Here is a 25,261-nt window from a genome sequence, read left to right as displayed (position 1 = left end):
CCAAACTCCATACAAATACTCAGTATGCCCAAATGTGAACACTGGTGGAGTTTCGGGAAAATAGAATCTTGACATTTGGGAGTTATCGTTGCTGGGATTTATAGTTCACCTACAATCACAGAGCATTTTGAACCCCACCAATGATAGAATTGGGCCAAACGTCCCACACAGAACCCCCATGTGGGCCACAGCAATGCTTGGCAGGGGACGTGTGTATGGATTTATGTATGCATGCATGCATGTATGTATGTATGTATATATATATATGTGTGTGTGTGTGTGTGTTGAACCTGTGTGTCCACACATTCTCCATCCATGGAGCAATTGAACCAAACATGGCACACAGTTCTCCCATGAGCAACAGAAAATACTGGAAGGGTTTGGTGGGCAGTGTCCTTTGGTTTTGGAGTTGTGGTTCACCTACATCCAGAGATCACTGTGGACTCAAACAATGATGGATCTGGACCAAACTCCATACGAATACTCAATATGCCCAAATGTGAACACTGGTGGAGTTTGGGGAAAATAGAATCTTGACATTTGGGAGTTGTAGTTGCTGGGATTTGCAGTTCACGTACAATCACAGAGCATTCTGAACCTCACCAACGATAGAATTGGGCCAAACCTCCCCCACAGAACCCCCATGACCACCAGAGAGGGCCACAGCAACGTGTGGCAGGGGATGGCTAGTCTATATAAATAAAAATGTAATGTTCGTTTGTGGGGTTAACATAACTCAAAAACTATTGGGCGAATTGACACCAAATTTGGACACAAGACACCTATCAGGCCAACGAGTGACCATCACTCATAAAAACAAAAACAAAAAACACACAGCAGATAAGACTTAAAAAGCAAAACACACACACACACACATTACAATACGTACACAAAACCAAATATGTACACACACAAAACACATATACACAGACTGGGCCACAGCAATGCATGGCAGGGGATGGCTAGTTCATAATAATGGTCCATAATAATGAAATTGCATTTTTTTTCTACCCAGGAGCACCCATTTCTATGAATGTTTAGGTCTTCCAACATGATTCAGTGCTCAGTTTCCAAATGGATTCATACTGGATATGAAATATGGAGATTTTTCGGGAGACTATTTTGTTCTGATGCTCTTCCTTCCCAAAAAGGTGAAGGAGCTCCAAGTTACAGGACTGAGCAACAGATTTCCCCCTTCTTTGCCAAGTCCCTGCAGAGCGAAAACAGGATCCAAGGGGTTGCAGATGGTGGTGTTGGCATTGCCATGCGGCACAGGTGTCCCCATGCCTTGCATCACCTGCAGCACAGGTGCACACCTGGCATGGAAAGATACCTCATTCGCCAGGATTTTTACCCACATGTCCAACCTTCGCTGAGCAACCCTTTCAGTCCCCAAAACTAGAAGCATTTGCTTCAATCTGAGGAGTAAAACCAGCTCCCATACATTCAAAATAGTGTGATAAGGCAGCTAAAAAAGTCAATGTGATTCTAAGTTGCATCAAAATAGTGTCTACATTGAGGGAACTCATGGTCTTCTGCTTTGGTCAGACCTTTTCATCTGGAATAATAACCCTGTGTCCTCTCCTATCAAAGCAATTCAAGAAGCTGGAAGGTGGCCCAAGGACATAAGTGGTTCTCAACCTTCCCAATGCTGCGACCCCTTAATTCAGTTCCACATGTTGTGGTGACCCCCAACCATAACATTATTTTCATTGCAACTTCACAACTGTAATTTTGCTACTGTTATGAATAGTCATGTAAATATCTGATATGCAGGATTTATTTTCATTCACTGGACCAAATTTGGCACAAATATCCGATTGGGAGTTGTAGTTGCTTGGATGTATAGTTCACCTACAATCAAAGAGCATTCTGAACTCCACCAATGATGGAATTGAACCAAACTTGGCACAGAGAACTCTCGTGACCAACAGAAAATACTGGAAGGGTTTGGTAGGCATTGACTTTGAGTTTTGGAGTTGTAGTTCGCCTACATCCAGAGAGCACTGTGGACTTAAACAATGATGGATTTGGACAAACTTGGCCCAAATACTTAGTATGCCCAAATGTGAACACTGGTGGAGCTTGGGGAAAATAGACCTTGACATTAGGGAGTTGTAGTTCACCTACATCCAGAGAGTACTGTGGACTCAAACAATAATTGGCATAAATACTCCATATGCCCAAGTGTGAAAACTGGTGGGAAAATAGACCTTGACATTTGGGAATTCTAGTTGCTGAGATTTATAGTTCACCTACAATCAAAGAGCATTCTGATCTCCACCAACGAGGGAATTGAACCAAACTTGGCACACAGAACCAATAGAAAATACTGGAAGTGCTTGGTGGCCATTGACGTTGAGTTTTGGAGTTGCAGTTCACCTACATCCAGAGAGCATTGTGGACTCAAACAATGATGGATCTGAACTGAACTTGACATGAATACTCAATATCCCCAAATATGGACACTGGTGGAGTTTGGGGCAAATAGACCTTCATATTTGGGAGTTGTAGTTGCTGGGATTTATAGTTCACCTACAATCAAAGAGCATTCTGAACCCCACCAACGATGGAATTGAAACAAACTTGACACACAGAACTGCCATGGCTAACAGAAAATACTGGATGGGTTTGATGGACATTGACCTTGGGTTTTGGAGTTGTAGTTCACCTACATCCATAGAGCACTGTGGACTCAATCAATGATAGATCTGGACCAAAGTTGGCACGAATACTCAATATGTCCAAATGTCAACACTGGTGGAGTTTGGGGAAAATAGATCTTGACATTTGGGAGTTGTAGTAGCTGGGATTTATAGTTCACCTACAATCGAAGAGCATTCTGAACCCCACCAACGGCAGAATTGGGCCAAACTTCCCACACAGAACCCCCATGACCAACAGAAAATACTTTTGGTCTTTGGAGACCCCTCTGACACTCCTTGAAGGGGTCGGGACCCTCAGGGGTCCTGACCCCCATGTTCAGAAACATTGGTCTAGATGGAACTATAAATCCCTATGAGAGGCAGAATTTTGCCTGGAAAAGAGAAGCAAAAGAGGTGATACAGGAAGCATGTTTCAATATTTGAAATCTTGATGGCCATCTGTCGGGAGTGCTTGGATTGTGTCTTCCTGCACTTTCTGGGTTCTCGTTGTCACGTTCGTTTTCAAGCAACCACTAAGGTCAGTCCAGAAAGCTCATAATGACCAAAAAAAGCCCTTCTCTAAATAGTTTTTGCCTGGTAGTATGGCACCAAATCCAGGCTGGCTTCGTAGTAATCTTTTAATCTGCTGCTAAAATTCCACTCCGAAAGCAACACATATTTGCAGCCAGCCAGCTCAGTGCAATCAAGGAAGGTCAGAATTAAAAAAGCAGGCTTAGGAAAGTCTCTCCCCCCCACTTTTCTGTGTTCCAGTTACGACTTTTCTTCTATATCCCTAATTTAATTCAAGGAAACACTTTGGAGCATAAGTCCAATGATAATAGCTGCTTCCTGCTGGGGGAATCCTTTGTTGGAAGGTGTTAGCTGGCCCTGATTGTTTCCTCTCTGGAATCCCCCTGCATTTTGAGTATTGCTCTTTATTTACTGTCCTGATTTTAGAGTTTTTTTTTTTTAAAAAAGTGGTAGCTTGATTTTCTTCCTTTTCATGGTTTTGTTGGGGGTGGGGGTGGGTGATTAGCTGTCCCCGATTATTTCTTGTCTGGAGTTCCACTGTGTTTGCGTGTTGTTTTTTGTGTTCCATTTCATGGTTTCCTCCTTTCTGTTGAAATAGTCCACATGCTTGTGGATTTCAACTACTTCTCTGTGTGGTCGGTCATGGTAGTAATTAGAATGGTCCAGCATTTCTGTGTTCCCAAACAATATGGTATGTCCAGGTTGGGTCATCAGGTGTTCTACTATGGCTGACTTCTCTGGTTGAAGTAATCTACAGCACCTTTCATGTTCCTTGATTTGTGTTTGGGCAATGCTGCTGCATTTGGTGGTCCCTATGTGATTACATCCTGCTCTGGTTACATCCCGTATAGACTACTGCAACGCTCTCTATGTGGGGTTGCCCTTGAAGACTGTCTGGAAGCTTCAAATGGTCCAACAGTCAGCAGCCAGGTTACTAACGGGAGCAGCGCTCAGAGAGCATACAACTCCTCTGTTGCGCCAGCTCCACTGGCTGCCAGTTTGCTACTGGTGTTCTGGAACAGCTGTGCCAGGAGCTCCAATTTTGTTTGCTTTGCATTGAATGTTTGTTTGTAGTCCTAAGTTTCAGGGACTCTGCAGATAGGTGGCTTCTTTTGGCTGCAGTCATAGGGCAGGCCACCTGTCTATCATTGTTAAGTTTTGGTCCTGCCCCTTGCTCAGAGTAATTGGGAAGGGAAGTGAGCCATTTTGTTGGTTAGTCTCAGCCAGGTTAGCTTATGTATAGGATGTGTGTACAAAAGTTTCAACCTTTAAGAACTCCAGGGAAGCATTTCCACAGCTTTAAGAGCTCCAGGGAAGCATTCCCACGGCTTTAAGAATTCCCAGGAAAACAGCCTTAAAGACTAAAGAACTCCAGCTGGAGAACATCCAATGCCTTGCTGGTAGGTCCACTCAGCGTTCAAGAAGCAGTTCGGCCCGGTAGCAGAGCCCACATCAGTGAGGGTTGGATTTCAGTCAGCCTGGGAGAAGTTAAAAAGGGGATTTTCCTTTAAAGAAGAAGTTATTGAAGATAGTTGCCTGTCCTTCGTGGGCAAGTTTAGGAATTCACCAGTTCCCTAAAAGCTTAGAATTATTTGCTTAACTTTACTGAAGTCAAGAGAAGTTCCTGTTTGATTGTTCATTAATAAAAGACTTTGTTGTACTTCTCAAGCCATCTGAAGACTCTTTGTGGTGGAAACCTCTGAGAACTTCTCCTTGGGCCCCTGGCTTCCCACTGGGCAAAGGTTGCATGTCCTGTTTTTAAAGTCAATTAATTACAGGCCCATCGCGCGACAGAACAACCGGGTATAATTCAAAGTGCTGGCTTTAGTCTATAAAGCCCTAAACGGTTCTGGCCCAACTTACCTGTCCAAACACATCTTCTCCTATGAACCAGCTAGGACGTTAAGATCGTCTGGGGAGGCCCTGCTCTCGATCCCGCCTGCGTCACGAGTAATTTTGGCGGGGACGATAGACAGGGCCTTCTCAGTGGTGGCCCCTCGGCTGTGGAACACCCTTCCTACAGATATTAGATCGGCCCCCTCCCTGTTGACATTTTGGAGGAAGACCTGGTTGTTCGAGCAGGCATTTGAATAGGCAGTGTAACGAACACAGGAATACGGAACAATTGGATGATGCGATTGGATCTTGTTTTGAACCATGAGACGCTAATGAGATGTTTAATTGATTTATATTGACTGTTTATTATGCTATTGTTTTTAACTGTTTTATGATGTTTTTGAGCATTGAATTTTTCTATTGTTAACTGCTCTGAGTCACCCGAGGGCTGAGAAGAGTGGTATACAAATATAGTAAATAAATAAATAAATAAATAAATAAATATGGAGACTTGTCCACAGCTGCATCGTATACGGTAGACTCCTGCAGAAGTGAGAGGATCCCTCTTTTCCTTTGCTGAATGGAGCATTTGTTGGATGCTCTTGAATTCCAGACAGGAAACAATCAGGGCCGGTTAACACCTCCTAACAAAGGATTCCCCCCAGGCAGGAAGCACCCAGGCTCTGAAGCTGCAAAGCCAATCAATGCTAATCAAGCTTGCCAATTGCAAATTCATACCTGTGTCAAGCAGACAAGAGTTGTACTGTCAAAGGCTTTCATGGCCTTTGTTTTTGAAGATGACCTTACCATCTCTCCATGCAACTGGTTCCATTGCTGAACCATGCTTGGTTCCTTCTAATATTGGGTTGAAATGGACCCTCCTATTCTTCAAACCATTGTACTTGGTCCTCCCTTCTGCCTTCTCCTCTCTGTCTCATCTCCAAGTTGAACATACTCAACCCTTTCAACCCTTCTTCATTTGTTTTGTCCTCTCCATACTTCTCATCACCTGCTTCAACTTGTCTCCTTCTTACACCAAAGAATTCAATTTTTCAGCCCTCCTCCAAGGACAAGAAGACATTTCTTCTAATGTTTGATTGGAATCTACCCTCCTATACTTTCAAACCATTGCAGTTGGCCTTCTTTTCTGCCTTTTCCTCTCTCTCATCTCCAAGTTGAACATACTCCTTCAACCATTCTTCATATGTTTTGTCCTCTCCATACTTCTCTCCATCTCCATACTTGATTTGCTTCAATTTGTCTCCTTCTTACACCGAAGAACTCAATTTCCATCCCTCCTTCAAGAACAAGAAGATGTTCCTTCTATTATTCAGTTGAAATCTACCCTCCTATACTTTCAAACCATTGCACTTGGTCTTCCCTTCTGCCTTTTCCTCTCTCTCGTCTCCAAGTTTAACATACTTCAACTCCTTCAACCATTCTTCATATGTTTTGTCCTCTCCATACTTCTCATCACCTTCATACTTGATCTGCTTCAACTTGTCTCCTTCTTACACTGATGAACTCAATTTCCATCCCTCCTTCAAGAACAAGAAGACATTTCTTCTAATATTTGGTTGGAATCTACCCTCCTATACTTTCAAACCATGGCACTTGGTCTTCCTTTCTGCCTTTTCCTCTCTCTCGTCTTCAAGTTGAATATACTCAACTCCTTCAACTGTTCTTCATATGTTTTGTCCTCTCCATACTTGATCTGCTCCAACTGATCTGCTCCAACTTGTATCCTTCTTACATAGAAGAACTCAATTTCCACCCTTCCTTCAATAACAAGAAGACATTTCTTCTAATGTTTGGTTGGAATTTACCCTCCTATACTTTCAAAACATTGCACTTGGTCTTCATTTCTTCCTTTTCCTCTCTCTCGTCTCCAAATTGAACATACTCAACTCCTTCAACTGTTCTTCATATGTTTTGTCATCCATACTTCTCACCACTTCCATACTTGACCTGCTCCAACTTGTATCCTTCTTACACCGCAGAACTCAATTCCCATCCCTCCTTCAAGAACAAGAAGATGTTCCTTCTATTATTTGGTTGAAATCTCCCCTCCTATACTTTCAAACCATTGCAGCCAGTTCTACCTTTTGCCCTCTCCTCTCTCTCATCTTCAAGTTGAACATACCCAACCTCTTCAATCCTTCTTTATATGTTTTGTCCTCTCCATACTTCTCATCACCTCCATAGCTCATATGCTCCAACTTGTCTCCTTCTTACATTGAAGAACTCAATTCCCACCCCTCCTTCAAGAACAAGAAGACATTCCTTCTAATATCTGGTTGAAAATTTTCCTCCTGGGCCTTCAAACCATTGCACTTGGTCTTCCCTTCTATCTTCTCCTTTTTCTCATTTCCAAGTTGAACATACTAAACCCCTTCAACCCTTCTTCATAAGTTTTGTCCTCTCCATACTTCTCATCACCTCCATAGCTCATATGCTCCAACTTGTCTCCTTCGTACATTGAAGAACTCAATTCCCCTCCCTCCTTTCACAAGAAGACGTTCCATCTAATATTTGGTTGAAATCTACCCTCCTATACCTTCAAACCATTGTCCTTGGTCTTCTCTTCTACTTTCTCCTCTCTCTCATCTCCAAGTTAAACATAATCAACCCCTTCAACCCTTCCTGTCCTCCATACTTCTCACCACCTCCATTCTTGATCTGCTCCAATTCGTATCCTTCCTACATTGAAGAACTCAATTCCCATCCCTCCTTCAAGAACAAGAAGACTTCTGCTGTCTACTCTCTCCCATCTCCAAGTTAAACATAATCAACCCCTTCAACTCTTCTTCATACATTTTGTCCTCCATGCTTCTTGTCACCTTCATACTTAATCTGTTCCAACTTGTCTCCATCTTATTTATTTATTTATTTATTTTGGTTTCTTCTACCCCGCCCTTCTCACCCCGAAGGGGACTCAGGGCAGCTTACAAAGGCACAATTCGATACCAGCATCACATAACAGTAGTAACACAAAATAACATCAATTAAACAGTTGAAACAGTTAAACAGTTAAACAACAATCCCTGCATTACAACCCTAAAACCAATAAAACCAATAAAACAATACAAACCCAATTACTCCTCATAGACAGTCAGCGTTCGCTATCTCATAGTCCAAATTCCAATTCCACATTGTCAGTCCTGTCAGTCCTAGTCGTTTGATTGTCCTTATCTAGTTGTCAGATTGTCCAACGGCCACGTCTTTATTTTCCTCCTGAAGGAGAGGAGGGATGTTGATGCCCTAATTTCTCCCGGAGTGAGTTCCACAGGTGAGGGGCCACCACTGAGAAGGTCCTGCTCCTCGTCCCCACCAACCTCATTTGTGATAGCAGTGGGGTCGAGAGCAGGGCCTCCCCAGATGATCTCAGATGCCGGGGTGGGACGTAGAGGGAGATACGTTCAGACAGATACACTGGACCGGAACCGTACAGGGTTTTGTAGGTCAAAACCAGCACCTTGAATTGTGCTCGGAACTGAACCGGCAGCCAGTGGAGCTGGCACAACAGGGGGGTGGTGTGCTCCCTGTATGATGCTCTGGTGAGTAGTCTGGCTGCTGCTCACTGGACCAATTGAAGTTTCCGAACAGTCTTCAAGGGCAACCCCACGTAGAGTGTGTTACAGTAGTCTATTCGGAATGTAACAAGAGCGTGGACCACTGTGGCCAGATCAGACTTCCCAAGGTATGGGCGCAACTGGTGCACAAGTTTTAATTGTGCATAAGCTCTCCCGGCCACCGCCGTGACCTGAAGAACTCAATTGCCATCCCTCCTTCAAGAACAAGAAACCATAACAACATCAGTTAGGATCATACCAATTTTTAAAAACCAACCAAACATATCACATCAAATATCCACAAGGAGAGGGACATCTCGACCTGGCACGAATATGGGCTTTGTAGGGGTCAAGCACCCCTTGCTAGATTTGCAGATACATTCAACCACAGATTTGAAATTACACAGCATAATAATAATAATAATAATAATAATCTGCCAGTTGCAGAAGGCCACCTTACTGGGATCTGCACGCATTATTCGCCGATACATCACACAGTCCTAGACACTTGGGAAGTGTCCGACGTGTGATCCAGTACAACAGCCAGCCGAGTGATCTTGTCTGCTGTGGACTCATCTTGTGTTTCAAATAATAATAATAATAATAATAATAATAATGCCTCTCCGCTTGAGCATAGAGGGTTCCATCCCTCTCCCCTATTATTATTATTATTATTATTATTATTATTATTATTATTATTGGGAGATATGGCTGGAACCCTCTATGGTTAGCAGGAGAGGTATTATGCATTATTAATTATTATTGTTATTTTTATATATAGTCGAAGGCTATTATTATTGTTGTTGTTGTTATTATTATTAACAATAATAATAGCCTTCGACAATATATATAAAATAACAATAATAATTATAATGCATAATACCTCTCCTGCTAACCATAAAGGGTTCCAGCCATATCTCCCAATAATAATAATAATAATAATAATAATTGATGGATGTGGAGTCCATGCCTATAATAATAATAATAATAATTATTATTATTATTATTATTATTATTGATGGATGTGGAGCCCATCTCTATCTCCCAATAACAATAATAATAATAATAACAACAACAACAACAACAACAGCAAGCAGAGTGTCTGCTGTGGATTCATCTTGTTGTGTTTCAAATAATAATAATAATTGATGGATATGGAGCCCATCCCTATCTCCCAATAATAATAATAATAATAACAACAACAACAACAACAACAGCAAGCAGAGTGTCTGCTGTGGATTCATCTTGTTGTGTTTCAAATAATAATAATAATTGATGGATATGGAGCCCATCCCTATCTCTCAATAATAATAATAATAATAATAATAATAACAACAACAAAGAAGAATAAGAATAAGAAGAATACTTTTCCCCCTGAGCACAGAGGGTTCTGTTCTTATCTAATAATAATAATGACAATAATAATAATAATACCTCTACCCTTGAGCATAGAGGGTTCCATTCTTATCTCGTAATAATAATAATAATAATAATAATAATAATAATAATAACTATAATAATCCTCTTCCCTGAACATAGAGTTTTCCATCCCTATATTATTATTATTATTATTATTATTATTATTATTATTATTGATGGATATGGAGTGAAGCCGGTGAGCAAAGCACAACAGAAGGGAGAGCCTATGAGATAGATCCATGTATGTATGTATGTATGTATGTATGTATGTATAGATCCATGTATATATGCATGTGCGTGTATATATATGTACATTGATAGAGATAGGGAAGTGTCTAGCGTGTGATCCAATACAACAGCCAGCAGAGCGACCTTGTCTGCTGTGGACTCATCTTGTTGTGTTTCAAATAATAATAATAATAATAATAATAATAATAATAATAATAATAATCTTTATTTACACCTGCCACCATCTCCCCAAAGGGGACTCTTATAGCTGGCCCTCTGTATCCACAGATTCTGCTTCTATAGATGGAACCATTCACCACTTGAAAACATTCCCTATCTGCAAAAACCAAATCCCAGAAGGCAACCAACCTTAATGTTGCACCTTTTATGGAATTCATAGGGATGCTATAGGTTGACAAGGTAACTGAAGGTAGCTAAATACTCCACAAGACAAGATTAGAAGGCATTGTTGCATGGGCAAATTTGGGCCCTCTGGGTGTTTTGGACTTCAACTCCCAATTGGCTGTTAGGAATTGTGGGAGTTGAAGTCCAAAACACCTGGAGGGCCCAAGTTTGCCGATGCCTAATCCACAATATTGAATCATTGCAATTTGACAGTGCTATGGAATTATGAGATTTGTAACTTGGTGTGATGCCAGAAATATTTGGCAGAGAATGCTAACTACCTTCAAAACTACACTTCCCATGTGTTTCCATAGCATTGAGCCGTGCATTTAAAGCGATCTTAAATTGCAATAATTTGACAGTGTAGATGCACTCTGACTGCAAGTTGGCATCTGCCAGCAAGTGGGAAAACACTCCAGACATGGGTTGTTGTAGGTTGTTTCGAGCTATATGGCCATGGTCTAGAGGCATTCTCTCCTGACGTTTTGCCTGTATCTATGGCAAGCATCCTCAGAGGTAGTGAGGTCTGTTGGAACTAGGAAAAAGGGTTTATATATCTGTGGAATGACTCCAGACATGCTCAGAGGCTTCTCCCAAAGGAAAGCTCTGCCTCGCCTTGCATGGACGGCAGGAATCCCTCCCCGAGAAAGCGCATCAAATGGGAAGAGCATCCTCAACCAATGGGATGCCGTGAGCATCTCTGACAGCGGTTTTACTCCAGGAAAAGGAGGACAACTCTCCCTCTATAGTGTAAAAAATAAAATAAAATGAGCTCCAAATGGGAAGAGAATGAGAGCTTGCAAACCTGGCGCATGGCTTTCTCTGGCAAGCCAAAGGGGGATGTGTTGTATGTGTTGTATGCATGCGTGTGTGTGTTTGTCACTGACTGTCTTGTGCTGACATCATGCCCAGCGGAGTGAAAACAAGTGCTTGGTGCCGGATTGCAAAGGAAGGAAAGCGGCGGAGATGTGCAATGTGCGAGGAGGGCGCAGGAGTGAGCGCAAGGGAGCCAGCCGGCCCTCCTGCCTTTGCTGCACTGCAGTTATGCTCATCTGCTGCCTTTTTCCTGCTCTTTTCCAGAGAGAAAGAGGGAGTCAGAAAAGCAATAATAACAACAATCACATTGCTAAAGCAGCTTAGATTTCTCTCCAGGAAAAAAACCCCAACATGCACACATATGTCTATGCATGTATTTTCCATGCACGGTGACCTAATTATGCGCTGGGCCCAGCCCAAAGGCGACCACGAAGCCACGGCTTCAAGCAAAAGCGTAGGATCCAATCTGTTCTCACTCCCTCCTTGCCGTACTTGGCTTTCACTACTACTCGCTTGGAGAGCTCTCCAAGCATGGGCAATCAAACTCTCCATCGTGCTTTAGTAAAACGTCATCTTAATACTATTTTTAATATTTATTTTAAAAAGAAATATCTGGATATATGCTTGGAGGCAGACATTTCAGTCCTTCCATCCCCATCTCATTCTAATCCACATGCAAACATATATACCTCTGAGGATGCTTGCCATAGATGCAGGCGAAACGTCAGGAGAAATGCCTCTAGAACATGGCCCTATAGCCCGAAAAAACCCACAAGAACCGAGTGATTCCAGCCATGAAAGCCTTCGACAATACATATATAAAATATGTAAAAATATTATAAACCCATTTTCCTACTTCCAACAGACCTCACTACCTCTGAGGATGCTTGCCATAGATGCAGGCGAAACGTCAGGAGAAATGCCTCTAGAACATGGCCCTATAGCCCGAAAAAACCCACAAGAACCTAGTGATTCCAGCTATGAAAGCCTACCAGTATTTAAAAAAATCTCTAAAATTACAACAGCACAACAACAGAGAGGAAAGAAACAAGGACATCTAATCACCTCTCAACAAAAGTTTGCTCCAGGCACTGTCAGGCCATTATATGTTAATCAAGGTGGTCAGTTGAAACATTCAGACCTAGCTCAAGCAGACAAGAGTCCTTTCTCTCACCCTGGTCATTCCACAGATATATAAACCCATTTTCCTAGTTCCAACAGACCTCACTACCTCTGAGGATGCTTGCCATAGATGCAGGTGAAACGTCAGGAGAAATGTCTCTAGAACATGGCCCTATAGCCCGAAAAAACCCACAAGAACCTAGTGATTCCAGCCATGAAAGCCTTCGACAATACATATATAAAATATGTAAAAATATTATAAACCCTTTTTCCTAGTTCCAACAGACCTCACTACCTCTGAGGATGCTTGCCATAGATGCAGGCGAAACGTCAGGAGAAAATCCCTCTAGAACATGGCCATATAGCCCGGAAAAACCCACAACAACCCATATATAAAAATATCTTGGCAAGAATGGAGAAGGATTTTGCATAAGGCTTTATTAGAGGATGGGAAGAAGATGGGAAAGGAAAAGGCCAATTGCAGAAGGAGCTGGAGTGCATGGAGAGAACATAGAATATAATGTCTAATAATAATAATAACAATGACAATAATAATAATGTATTGTCGAAGGCTTTCATGGCCAGAATCACTGGGTTGTTGTAGGTTTTTCAGGCTATATGGCCATGTTCTAGAGGCATTTCTCCTGACATTTCGCCTGCATCTATGGCAAGCATCCTCAGAGGTAGTGAGGTCTGTTGGAACTAGGAAAAGGGGTTTATATATCTGTGGAATGACCAGGGTGAGACAAAGGACTCTTGTCTGCTGGAGCTAGGTGTGAATGTTTCAACTGACCACCTTGATTAGCATTTGATGGCCTGACATTGCCTTTGTCCCACCCTGGTCATTCCACAGATATATAAACCCTTTTTCCTAGTTCCAACAGACCTCACTACCTCTGAGGATGGTTGCCATAGATGCAGGCGAAATGTCAGGAGAGAATGCCTCTAGACAATGGCCATATAGCCCGAAAAACCTACAACAACCCAATAATAATAATAATAAACCAGTAAAGGTAGTCCCAGTGGTGATCGGCACACTGGGTGCAGTGCCTAAAGACCTTGGCCTGCACTTAAACACAATCGGCGCTGACAAAATTACCATCTGCCAGCTGCAAAAGGCCAGCTTATTGGGATCTGCACGCATCATTTGCCGATACATCACACAGTCCTAGACACAAGTGTCTGACGTGTGATCCAATACAACAGCCAGCAGAGTGTCTGCTGTGAACTCATCTTGTTGTGTTTCTAATAATAATAATAATAATAATAATAATAGGAAGTGTCCGACGTGTGATCCAATGCAACAGCCAGCAGAGTGTCTGCTATGAACTCATCTTGTTGCATTTCAAAATAATAATAATAATAACAACAACAATAATAATAATAATAGGAAGTGTCCGATGTGTGATCCAATTCAACAGCCAGCAGAGTGTCTTGTTGTGTTTCAAATAATAATAATAATAATAATAATAATAATAATAATAATAACAGGAAGTGTCCGATGTGTGATCCAATTCAACAGCCAGCAGAGTGTCTTGTTGTGTTTCAAATAATAATAATAATAATAATAATAGTCCGACTCAGAAGTGGATCAGAAGTGTCCGACTTGTGATCCAATTCAACAGCCAGCAGAGTGTCTTGTTGTGTTTCAAATAATAATAATAATAATAATAATAATAATAATACCTCTCCCCAGCATAGAGAGTTCCACTCCTATCTCCCAACTACGACAACAACACCTCTCTCTCTGAGCAGAGGGTTCCATCTCTATCACACAACAACAACAACAATACCTCTCCCCCAGCATAGAGAGTTCCACTCCTATCTCCCAACTACTACTACAACATCTCTCTCCCTGAGCAGAGGGTTCCATCTCTATCACACAACAACAACAACAACAACAACAACAACAATAATACCTCTCCCCCAGCATAGAGAGTTCCACTCCTATCTCCCAACTACAACAACAACACCTCTCTCCCTGAGCAGAGGGTTCCATCTCTATCACACAACAACAACAACAATACCTCTCCCCCAGCATAGAGAGTTCCACTCCTATCTCCCAACTACTACTACAACATCTCTCTCCCTGAGCAGAGGGTTCCATCTCTATCACACAACAACAACAACAATACCTCTCCCCCAGCATAGAGAGTTCCACTCCTATCTCCCAACTACTACTACAACATCTCTCTCCCTGAGCAGAGGGTTCCATCTCTATCACACAACAACAACAACAACAACAACAACAACAATAATACCTCTCCCCCAGCATAGAGAGTTCCACTCCTATCTCCCAACTACGACAACAACACCTCTCTCTCTGAGCAGAGGGTTCCATCTCTATCACACAACAACAACAACAATACCTCTCCCCCAGCATAGAGAGTTCCACTCCTATCTCCCAACTACTACTACAACATCTCTCTCCCTGAGCAGAGGGTTCCATCTCTATCACACAACAACAACAACAACAACAACAACAACAACAATAATACCTCTCCCCCAGCATAGAGAGTTCCACTCCTATCTCCCAACTACAACAACAACACCTCTCTCTCTGAGCAGAGGGTTCCATCTCTATCACACAACAACAACAACAATACCTCTCCCCCAGCATAGAGAGTTCCACTCCTATCTCCCAACTACTACTACAACATCTCTCTCCCTGAGCAGAGGGTTCCATCTCTATCACACAACAACAACAACAACAATAATACCTCTCCCCCAGCATAGAGAGTTCCACTCCTATCTCCCAACTACTACAACAACACCTCTCTCCCTGAGCAGAGGGTTCCATCTCTATCACACAACAACAACAACAACAACAACAACAACAATACCTCTCCTCCAGCATAGAGAGTTCCACTCCTATCTCCCAACTACAACAACAACACCTCTCTCCCTGAGCAGAGGGTTCCATCTCTATCACACAACAACAACAACAACAATACCTCTCCTCCAGCATAGAGAGTTCCACTCCTATCTCCCAACTACAACAACAACACCTCTCTCCCTGAGCAGAGGGTTCCATCTCTATCACATAACAACAACAACAACAACAACAACAACAATACCTCTCCTCCAGCATAGAGAGTTCCACTCCTATCTCCCAACTACTACAACATCTCTCTCCCTGAGCAGAGGTTCCATCTCTATCACATAACAACAACAACAACAACAACAATACCTCTCCTCCAGCATAGAGAGTTCCACTCCTATCTCCCAACTACTACAACATCTCTCTCCCTGAGCAGAGGTTCCATCTCTATCACCCAATAATAATAATAATAATAATAATAATAATAATAATAATAATAAATAATAATCACCATCATCATCTCCTGTTGAGCATAGAGGGTTTCACTCCTATCTCCTAATATAATAATAATAATAATAATAATAATAATAATAATAATATCATCATCATCATCATCATCATCGTCGTCCCAGGCAACAGCAGGATTGCAGAGAAACAACTGGAAAAGCTGACACGATATGAGGATTTAAAGATCGAACTGCAAAGACACTGGCACAAGCTAGTCAAGGTGGTCCCAGTGGTGATCGGCACACTGGGTGCAGTGCCTAAAGACCTTGGCCTGCACTTAAACACAATCAGCACTGACAAAATTATCATCTGCCAGTTGCAGAAGGCCACCTTACTGGGACCTGCACGCATTATTCGCTGATAAATCACACAGTCCTAGACATTTGGGAAGTGTCCGACGTGTGATCCAATTCAACAGCCAGCAGAGTATCTTGTTGTGTTTCTAATAATAGTAATAATAATAATACCTCTCCCCCAGCATAGAGAGTTCCACTCCTATCTCCCAACTACAGCAACAACACCTCTCTCCCTGATCAGAGGGTTCCATCTCTATCACCCAATAATAATAATAGTAGTAGTAGTAATAATAATCATCATCATCATCACCATCACCATCAACATCTCCTGTTGAGCATAGAGGGTTTCATCCCTATCTCCTAATATAAATAATAATAATAATAATAATAATAATAATAAGCAGATGAAACAATAGATCACATCCTGAGCTGCTGCAAGAAGATGGCGCAGACAGACTCCAAGCAGAGGCACAACACCATTGCTGAGATGATTCATTGGAACTTGTGCCACAAATACCATCTGCCTGCATCAAAGAACTGGTGGGATCACAAGCCGGAAAAAGTTACAGAGAATGTACACGCCAAACTACTTTGGGACTTCCGAATTCAGACAGACAGAGTTTTGGAGCACAATACTCCTTACCTCACAATCGTGTTAAAAAACAAAGTATGGATTGTTGATGTAGCAATCCCAGGTGACAGCAGTATTGAAGAGAAACAACTGGAAAAGTTGACACGATATGAGGATTGAAAGATCGAACTGCAAAGACTCTGGCACAAACCAGTAAAGGTGGTCCCAGTGGTGATCGGCACACTGGGTGCAGTGCCGAAAGACCTTGGCCTGCACTTAAACACAATCGGTGCTGACAAAATTACCATCTGCCAGCTGCAAAAGGCCAGCTTACTGGGATCTGCACACATTCTTCGCCGATACATCACACAGTCCTAGATACTTGGGAAGTGTTCAACGTGTGATCCAATGAAACAGCCAGCAGAGTGATCTTGTCTGCTGTGGACTCATCTTGTTGTGTTTCAAATACCAATAATAATAGTAATAGTAATAATAATAATAATAATACCTCTCCACCTGAGCATAGAGGGTTCTATCCCTCTCTCATAATAATAATAATAATAATAATAATAGCCTTCAACAATATATAAAAATAACAATAATAATTAATAATGTATAATACCTCTCCTGCTAACCATAGAGGGCTCCATCCATATCTCCCAATAATAATAATAATAATAATAATAATAATAATAATAATAGATGGATATGGAGCCCGTGCCTATCTTCCAATAATAATAATAATAATTGTTATTATTATTATTATTATTATTATTATTATTGATGGATGTGGAGCCCATCCCTATCTCCCAATAGTAATAATAATAATAATAATAATAATAATAATAATAATAATTGATGGATATGGAGCCCATACCTATCTCCCAATAGTAATAATAATAATAATAATAATAATAATAATAATAATTGATGGATATGGAGCCCATCCCTATCTCCCAATAATAATAATAATAATTGAGTCCATCCCTATCTCCTAATAGTAGTAGTAGTAGTAGTAATAATAATTGATGGATATAGAAGCCATCCCTATTTCCCAATAATAATAATAATAATAATAATAATAACAATAACAATAACAATAGAGTCCATCCCTATCTCCTAATAGTAGTAGTAGTAGTAGTAGTAGTCATAATAATAATAATAATAATTGATGGATATGGAGCCCATGCCTATCTCCCAATAATAATAATAATAATCATAGAATCATAGAGTCAAAGAGTTGGAAGAGACCTCATGGGCCATCCAGTCCAACCCCATTCTGCCAAGAAGCAGGAATATTGCATTCAAATCACCCCTGACAGATGGCCATCCAGCCTCTGCTTAAAAGCTTCCAAAGAAGGAGCCTCCACCACATTCCGGGGCAGAGAGTTCCACTGCTGAACGGCTCTCACAGTCAGGAAGTTCTTCCTCATGTTCAGAGGGAATCTCCTCTCTTGTAGTTTGAAGCCATTGTTCCATTGCGTCCTAGTCTGCAAGGAAGCAGAAAACAAGCTTGCTCCCTCCTCCCTGTGGCTTCCTCTCACATATTTATACATGGCTATCATATCTCCTCTCAGCCTTCTCTTCTTCAGGCTAAACATGCCCACTTCCCTAAGCCGCTCCTCATAGGGCTTGTTCTCCAGACCCTTGATCATTTTAGTCGCCCTCCTCTGGACACATTCCAGCTTGTCAATATCTCTCTTGAATTGTGGTGCCCAGAATTGGACACAATATTCCAGATGTGGTCTAACCAAAGCAGAATAGAGGGGTACTCTATAGGGTTTAATAATAAACCCTATCTCCCAATAATAATCATAATCATAATAATGAAGAAGAAGAAGAGTAATACTTTTCCCCCTGAGCATAGAGGGTTCTGTCCTTATCTAACAACAACAACAACAACAACAACAATAATACCTCTACCCTTGAGCATAGAGGGTTCCATTCTTATTTCATAATAATAATCATAATAATAATCATAATACCTCTTCCCTGAACATAGTGTTCCATCCCTATCTCCCTATTATTATTATTATTATTATTATTATTATTATTGATGGATATGGAGTGAAGCTGGTGAGCAAAGCACAACAGAAGGGAGAGCCTATTATTATTAGTAGTAGTATTATTATTGATATGGAGTGAAACTGGTGAGCAAAGGCCAAAAGAAGGGAGAGCCTATTATTAGTATTATTATTATTATTATTATTATTATTATTATTATTGATGGATATGGAGTGAAGCTGGTGAGCAAAGCACAGCAGAAGGGAGAGCCTATGAGATAGATCCATGTATGTATGCATGTGCATATATATGTATGTATGTATAGATCCATGTAAATATGTATGTGCATGTATATGGATGGATGGATGGATGGATGGATGGATGGATGGATAGATAGATAGATAGATAGATAGATAGAGAGGCTATAGGATTTTATTGTAAGGTTTCATATATGTATGTATATATAGATCCATGTATATATTTATGTGCATGCGTATGTATGTATGGATGGATAGATAGATGGATAGATAGATAGATAGATAGATAGAGAGGCTATAGGATTTTATTGTAAGGTTTCATATATGTATGTATGTATAGATCCATGTATATATTTATGTGCATGTGTATGTATGTATGTATGGATAGATAGATAGATAGATAGATAGATAGAGAGGCTATAGGATTTTATTGTAAGGTTTCATATATGTATGTATGTATAGATCCATGTATATATTTATGTGCATGTGTATGTATGTATGGATGGATGGATAGATAGATAGATAGATAGATAGATAGATAGATAGATAGATAGAGAGGCTATAGGATTTTATTGTAAGGTTTCATATATGTATGTATGTATAGATCCATGTATATATTTATGTGCATGTGTATGTATGTATGTATGTATGTATGGATAGATAGATAGATAGATAGATAGATAGATAGATAGATAGAGAGGCTATAGGATTTTATTATAAGGTTTCATGCTTTACGAGACCCGGCCACAGACCTGATGTGCAAGATACCATATCTCTTTTTGGATGAGGTATAATAGGGACGGAGATGAGATGTTGGGTGCCCACTCATATGGGAGTCATGTCATGTCATATATATATATATATATATATATATATATATATATATAGCATGATATATGCCTGACATATATGGACATCTTTGCTGAACCTAACCCTTATAAAGGAGGAGAAGGGGGGTGTCTCTCCTTGCAGCTTCCCAACGAAATGGCAAACCGTCAGTGATGCCAGAAACCTCTCCGAAAACTAGATGACATAATTTGCAGCCATGTTGTGTGTGCATCCCCCCCCCCCCACCAATACATATCCAAGCGATCACCCCAATGCAGCCAGCGTCACCTCTCCTGGATGATGACACCCCACTGATGACATCATCCCCAACAACAGCCCCCTCCCCAAATAAAACACCCCAGTCACGGAAAAGAAAAATCATATCCTCACCATGTTCCCACCACGGAGAGCCTAGGATGGAAGGATGCTCCGACTTGTGCACAGATCTGTCTGTCTAATGCATGGAAGCACACATGTCTGCAAAGGTGTGTGTGTGTGTGTGTGTGTGAATTATGTGCATAGAAAAATCAAAGCAGAAAGGGGGAAATGGGAAATGCAATACGAAGGGAGGCAAACTTCAAATGATAGCGTGTATGTGTGTGCACAAGTGTGTATATATATGTATTGCAAGGAGCTGCAATAAAAGTCTCACATGTGTATGCATGTCTGGGTGCATATCTGTATCAGAGTGTGTGCATATATATATAAAAAAAACTGCAAGGAGCTGCAATAAAAGTCTCACATGTGTATGCATACATATCCGTGTATGCGTGTCTGGGTGCATGTATGTATCACAGTGTGTGCATATATATATTAAAAATTGCAAGGAGCTGCAATAAATATTAAAAATTGCAAGGAGCAGCAATAAAATTCTCACATATGAATGCATATGTGTGTGCATGTCTGGGTACATGTGTGCCTGGGTGCATATACATATATCAGTGTATGTGCATATATATTAAAAATTGAAAGGAGTCTCACATGTGTATGCATGTATGTGTGCGTGTCTGGGTGCATATACATATATCAGTGTAAGTGCATATATATTAAAAATTGCAAGGAGCTGCAATAAAAATCTCACATGTGTATGCATATATGTATGCGTGTCTGGGTGCATATATGTTTCAGGGTGTGTGAATATATATTAAAAATTGCAAGGAGCTGCAATAAAAGTCTCACATGTGTATGCATATATCGGTGTGTGCATATATGTATAGTGTGCATGTAAAAGTCTCACATGCATGTACATGTATATATTGAAATGGCAAGAAGTAGCTTTAAAAGCCTAATGAGTGTGCACCTACATGCATGTATGTGTGCATAAACGTGTGTCTATTTATGTGCATGCACTCAAACATATATATTGAAATTACAAGAAGCAACTTTAAAAGTGTCATATGCATGTGACAAGTACATATATATGTAAATTTGTGAAAAATATATATTGTATGTGTGTATGTGTGTGTCTGTATGCATAGAGATGTGTATGTGTATATGTGTATGTGCACATATAAGTGTGTGTTTTGTTGATATATATAGATATTTGTGTGTGTGCATTGATATATATATGTGTGTGTATATCTATATATACATCCATATATAAATGTGTGTATGCATATATAATGTGTGTGTATATATTAATGTGTGTATATATGTGTGTATATGTGTTTGCATACATAGATATCTCTCTAGGTGTATATATGAATGTGTGTATATACAGATATCTGTGTGTGCATATGTGTGCGAGTCTGTATGTTTCTATATATATGTGTGTGTGTGTGTGCATATGTGTATGTGTGTGTATATATATGTGTGTGTGTATGTGTATATATATATATGAATGTGTATGTTTGTATATATATATGTGTGTGTGTGTGAATGTGTATATATATATATATATATATATATATATATATATATGAATGTGTATATGTGTTTGTATATATATGTGTGTCTATGGGTGTATGTGCATATTTGCGCACGTGTGTGTGCACCTATAAATATGTGTGTGTGTATATATGAATGTGCACATGTGTCTGTATATATGTGTGTGTGTGGGTGTATATTTGTGCACATGTGTGTGCATATATACATATCTGTGTGTGCATATATGAATGTATGTGACTGTATATACGTGTCTCTATGGGTGTGTGTACATATTTGCACATGTGTGTGCACATATAGATCTCTCTGTGTATGTATGTGTGTGTGTGTGTGTATATATATATATATATATATGAATGTGTTTATGTGTCTGTATATATGTGTATGTATGGGTGTGTGTGCATATTTGTGCATATGTGTCTATGTGTGTATATATATTTGTGGGTATGTGTTTATGTGTGTGTTTATGGGTGTGTGTGCATATTTGCACATGTGTGCGCGCACATATAGATCTCTCTATGTATGTATGTATATATATATGTATGTATATATATATATATATGTATGAATGTGTGTATGTGTCTGCATATATGTGTGTGTGTGCATATTTGTGCATATGTGTGTGTGCATACATACATATTTGTGTGTGTGCATATATGAATGTGTGTATGTGTCTGTATATATGTGTGTGTGTGCATATTTGCGCATGTGTGTGTGCACATATAGATCTCTCTCTCTCTCTCTGTGTATGTGTGTCTCTCTGTGTGTGTGTATATATATATGAATGTGTGTATGTGTCTGTATATGTGTGTCTATAGGTTTGTGTGCATATGTGTGTGCATACATACATATCTGTGTGAGTGCATATGTGAATGTGTTTGTGTCTCTGTCTGTGTGTGCATATGTGAATGTGTGTGTGTGTGTGCATGCAGACACACACAGAGAGAGAGATATTTCAAAGATGGCCAGGAGCAGCATCCCTGCCAGCCTGCCTCTTTCACACTCCCTCACACACACACACACACACACACACACACACACACCCTCCATGCTGTGCATTGCACCTGAATTGCACACTCACACTCACACTCTTCCCTCCCCATTTCCTTCAGGAATCCCACTCAATTTGCATATTATTCCAATATTTTTTTGCAAAGGCATCACTTACTGTTTGCAGGCTCAGCTCTCTCTCCAGCTGGGAAGGCGTCCCAATCCTCTCATTCAAATCAAACCAAATGGGTCTCGGTGAGGATGTCTCAAGGCAAAAAGGCCAAAAGCTGGATCCGGGGCTGGGCGCCCGGTCGACTCGCATCTCTGGCCCCGGCGTCACGCGTTCACACGTTCGCCCTCCCCGCCGACACGCGTCTGGTCCCTTTTCTTGCGGCAAAGGCGCGAGGCCACGCCCCGCTGTCAGAGCCCCGGCCAATCGGAGAGCGAGGCTGGAGAGGAGTAGCGCGGAGCCACGCCCACTTTGCAGTTAACCCTTCGCTTCCCGCCACCCTCCAGATGGAGATGGGACCAAATGGCTTGGCAATACTGTTAGTCTCTGTTTGTGTATATACATATGAGTGTGTGTGTGTTTGTGTGTGTGTATGGGTGTGTGTGCATATAGAGATATCTCTGTGTGTGTGTGTGTGTGTATACACACACACACACACACATATATATATAAATGTGTGTGTGTAAAATAATAATAATAATAATAATAATAATAATAATAATACTATGTGAATGTGTCTAATAAAATAATAGAATAATAGAGTTGGAAGAGACCTCCTGGGCCATCCAGTCCAACCCCATTGTGCCAAGAAGCAGGGAAATTGCATTCAAAGCATCCCTGATGTGCAATTAATAATATAATAATAATTGCACGACATACCAGATAATAATAATAATAATAATAATAATAATAATTGCACGACAAACCAGATAATAATTATAATAATAATGATTGCAAGACAAACCAGATAATAATAATAATACTAATAATAATAATTGCATGACAAACCAGGTAATAATAATAATAATAATAATAATTGCATGACAAACCAGGTAATAATTTTAATAATAATGATTGCAAGACAAACCAGATAATAATAATAATAATTGCATGACAAAGCAGGTAATAATAATAATAATAATAATAATTGCATGACAAAGCAGATAATAATAATAATAATAATAATTGCATGACAAACCAGATAATAATAATAGTAATAATAATAATTGCACGACAAACCAGATAATAATAATAGTAATAATAATAATTGCACGACAAACCAGATAATAATAATAATAATAATAACAATAATTGCATGACAAACCAGATAATAATAATAGTAATAATAATAATTGCACGACAAACCAGATAATAATAATAGTAATAATAATAATTGCACAACAAACCAGATAATAATAATAAGAACTGCACGGCAAATCAGATAATAATAATAATAATAATAATTGCACGACAAACCAGATAATAATAATAATAATTGCATGACAAACCAGATAATAATAGTAATAATAATTGCACAGCAAACCAGATAATAATAATAATAATAATAATAATAATTGCACGACAAACCAGATCATAATAATAATAATAATTACATGACAAACCAGATAATAATAATAATAATAATAATAATTGCATGACAAACCAGATAATAATAATAATAATTGAACGACAAACCAGGTAATAATTTAAAAAATTGCACGACAAACCAGATAATAATAATAATAATACTAATAATAATTGCATGACAAACCAGATAATAATAATAATTGCACGACAAACCAGATAATAATAATAATAATAATACTAATAATAATTGCACGACAAACCAGATAATAATAATAATAATAATCATAATCGCATGACAAACCAGATAATAATAATAATAATAATAATAATAATTGCACGACAAACCAGGTAATAATAATAATAATAATCATAATCGCATGACAAACCAGATAATAATAATAATAATAATAATAATAATAATTGCACGACAAACCAGGTAATAATAATAATAATAATAATCGCATGACAAACCAGATAATAATAATAATAATAATAATAATAATTGCACGACAAACCAGGTAATAATAATAATAATAATCATAATCGCATGACAAACCAGATAATAATAATAATAATAATAATAATAATAATTGCACGACAAACCAGGTAATAATAATAATAATAATCATAATCGCATGACAAACCAGATAATAATAATAATAATAATAATAATAATTGCACGACAAACCAGGTAATAATAATAATAATAATAATTGCACGACAAACCAGGTAATAATAATAATAATAATAATAATAATCGCATGACAAACCAGATAATAATAATAATAATAATTGCATGACAAACCAGATAATAATAATAATAATAATAATTGCATGACAAACTAGATAATAATAATAGTAATAATAATTGCATGACAAACCAGATAATAATAATAATTGCATGACAAACCAGATAATAATAATAATAATAA

The 25,261-nt window shown here is 39.4% G+C and overlaps 1 protein-coding gene across 4 annotated transcripts in view; it reads right to left on the bottom strand.

Annotated features, from left to right (window-relative positions):
- The window catches only part of LZTS3 (leucine zipper tumor suppressor family member 3), a 94,983-nt gene extending 71,850 nt beyond the window's left edge, over window positions 1–23,133 (bottom strand). For 2 of the 4 annotated variants that reach the window (XM_060779436.2, XM_060779439.2), the window contains exon 1: window positions 22,911–23,133. The gene's annotated coding sequence lies outside the window, so the exon portion shown is untranslated. Of the gene's footprint in view, window positions 1–20,248; window positions 20,431–22,910 lie in introns of those variants that run through there. The other 2 variants (XM_060779437.2, XM_060779441.2) reach the window with 1 other exon arrangement.
- Between the last annotated feature and the right edge of the window lie 2,128 nt (window positions 23,134–25,261).

This window comes from Anolis sagrei, chromosome 5 (assembly GCF_037176765.1).
Source record: "Anolis sagrei isolate rAnoSag1 chromosome 5, rAnoSag1.mat, whole genome shotgun sequence".
Lineage (NCBI taxonomy): Eukaryota > Metazoa > Chordata > Lepidosauria > Squamata > Dactyloidae > Anolis > Anolis sagrei.
This window is presented reverse-complemented; position numbering and strand designations above follow the sequence as displayed.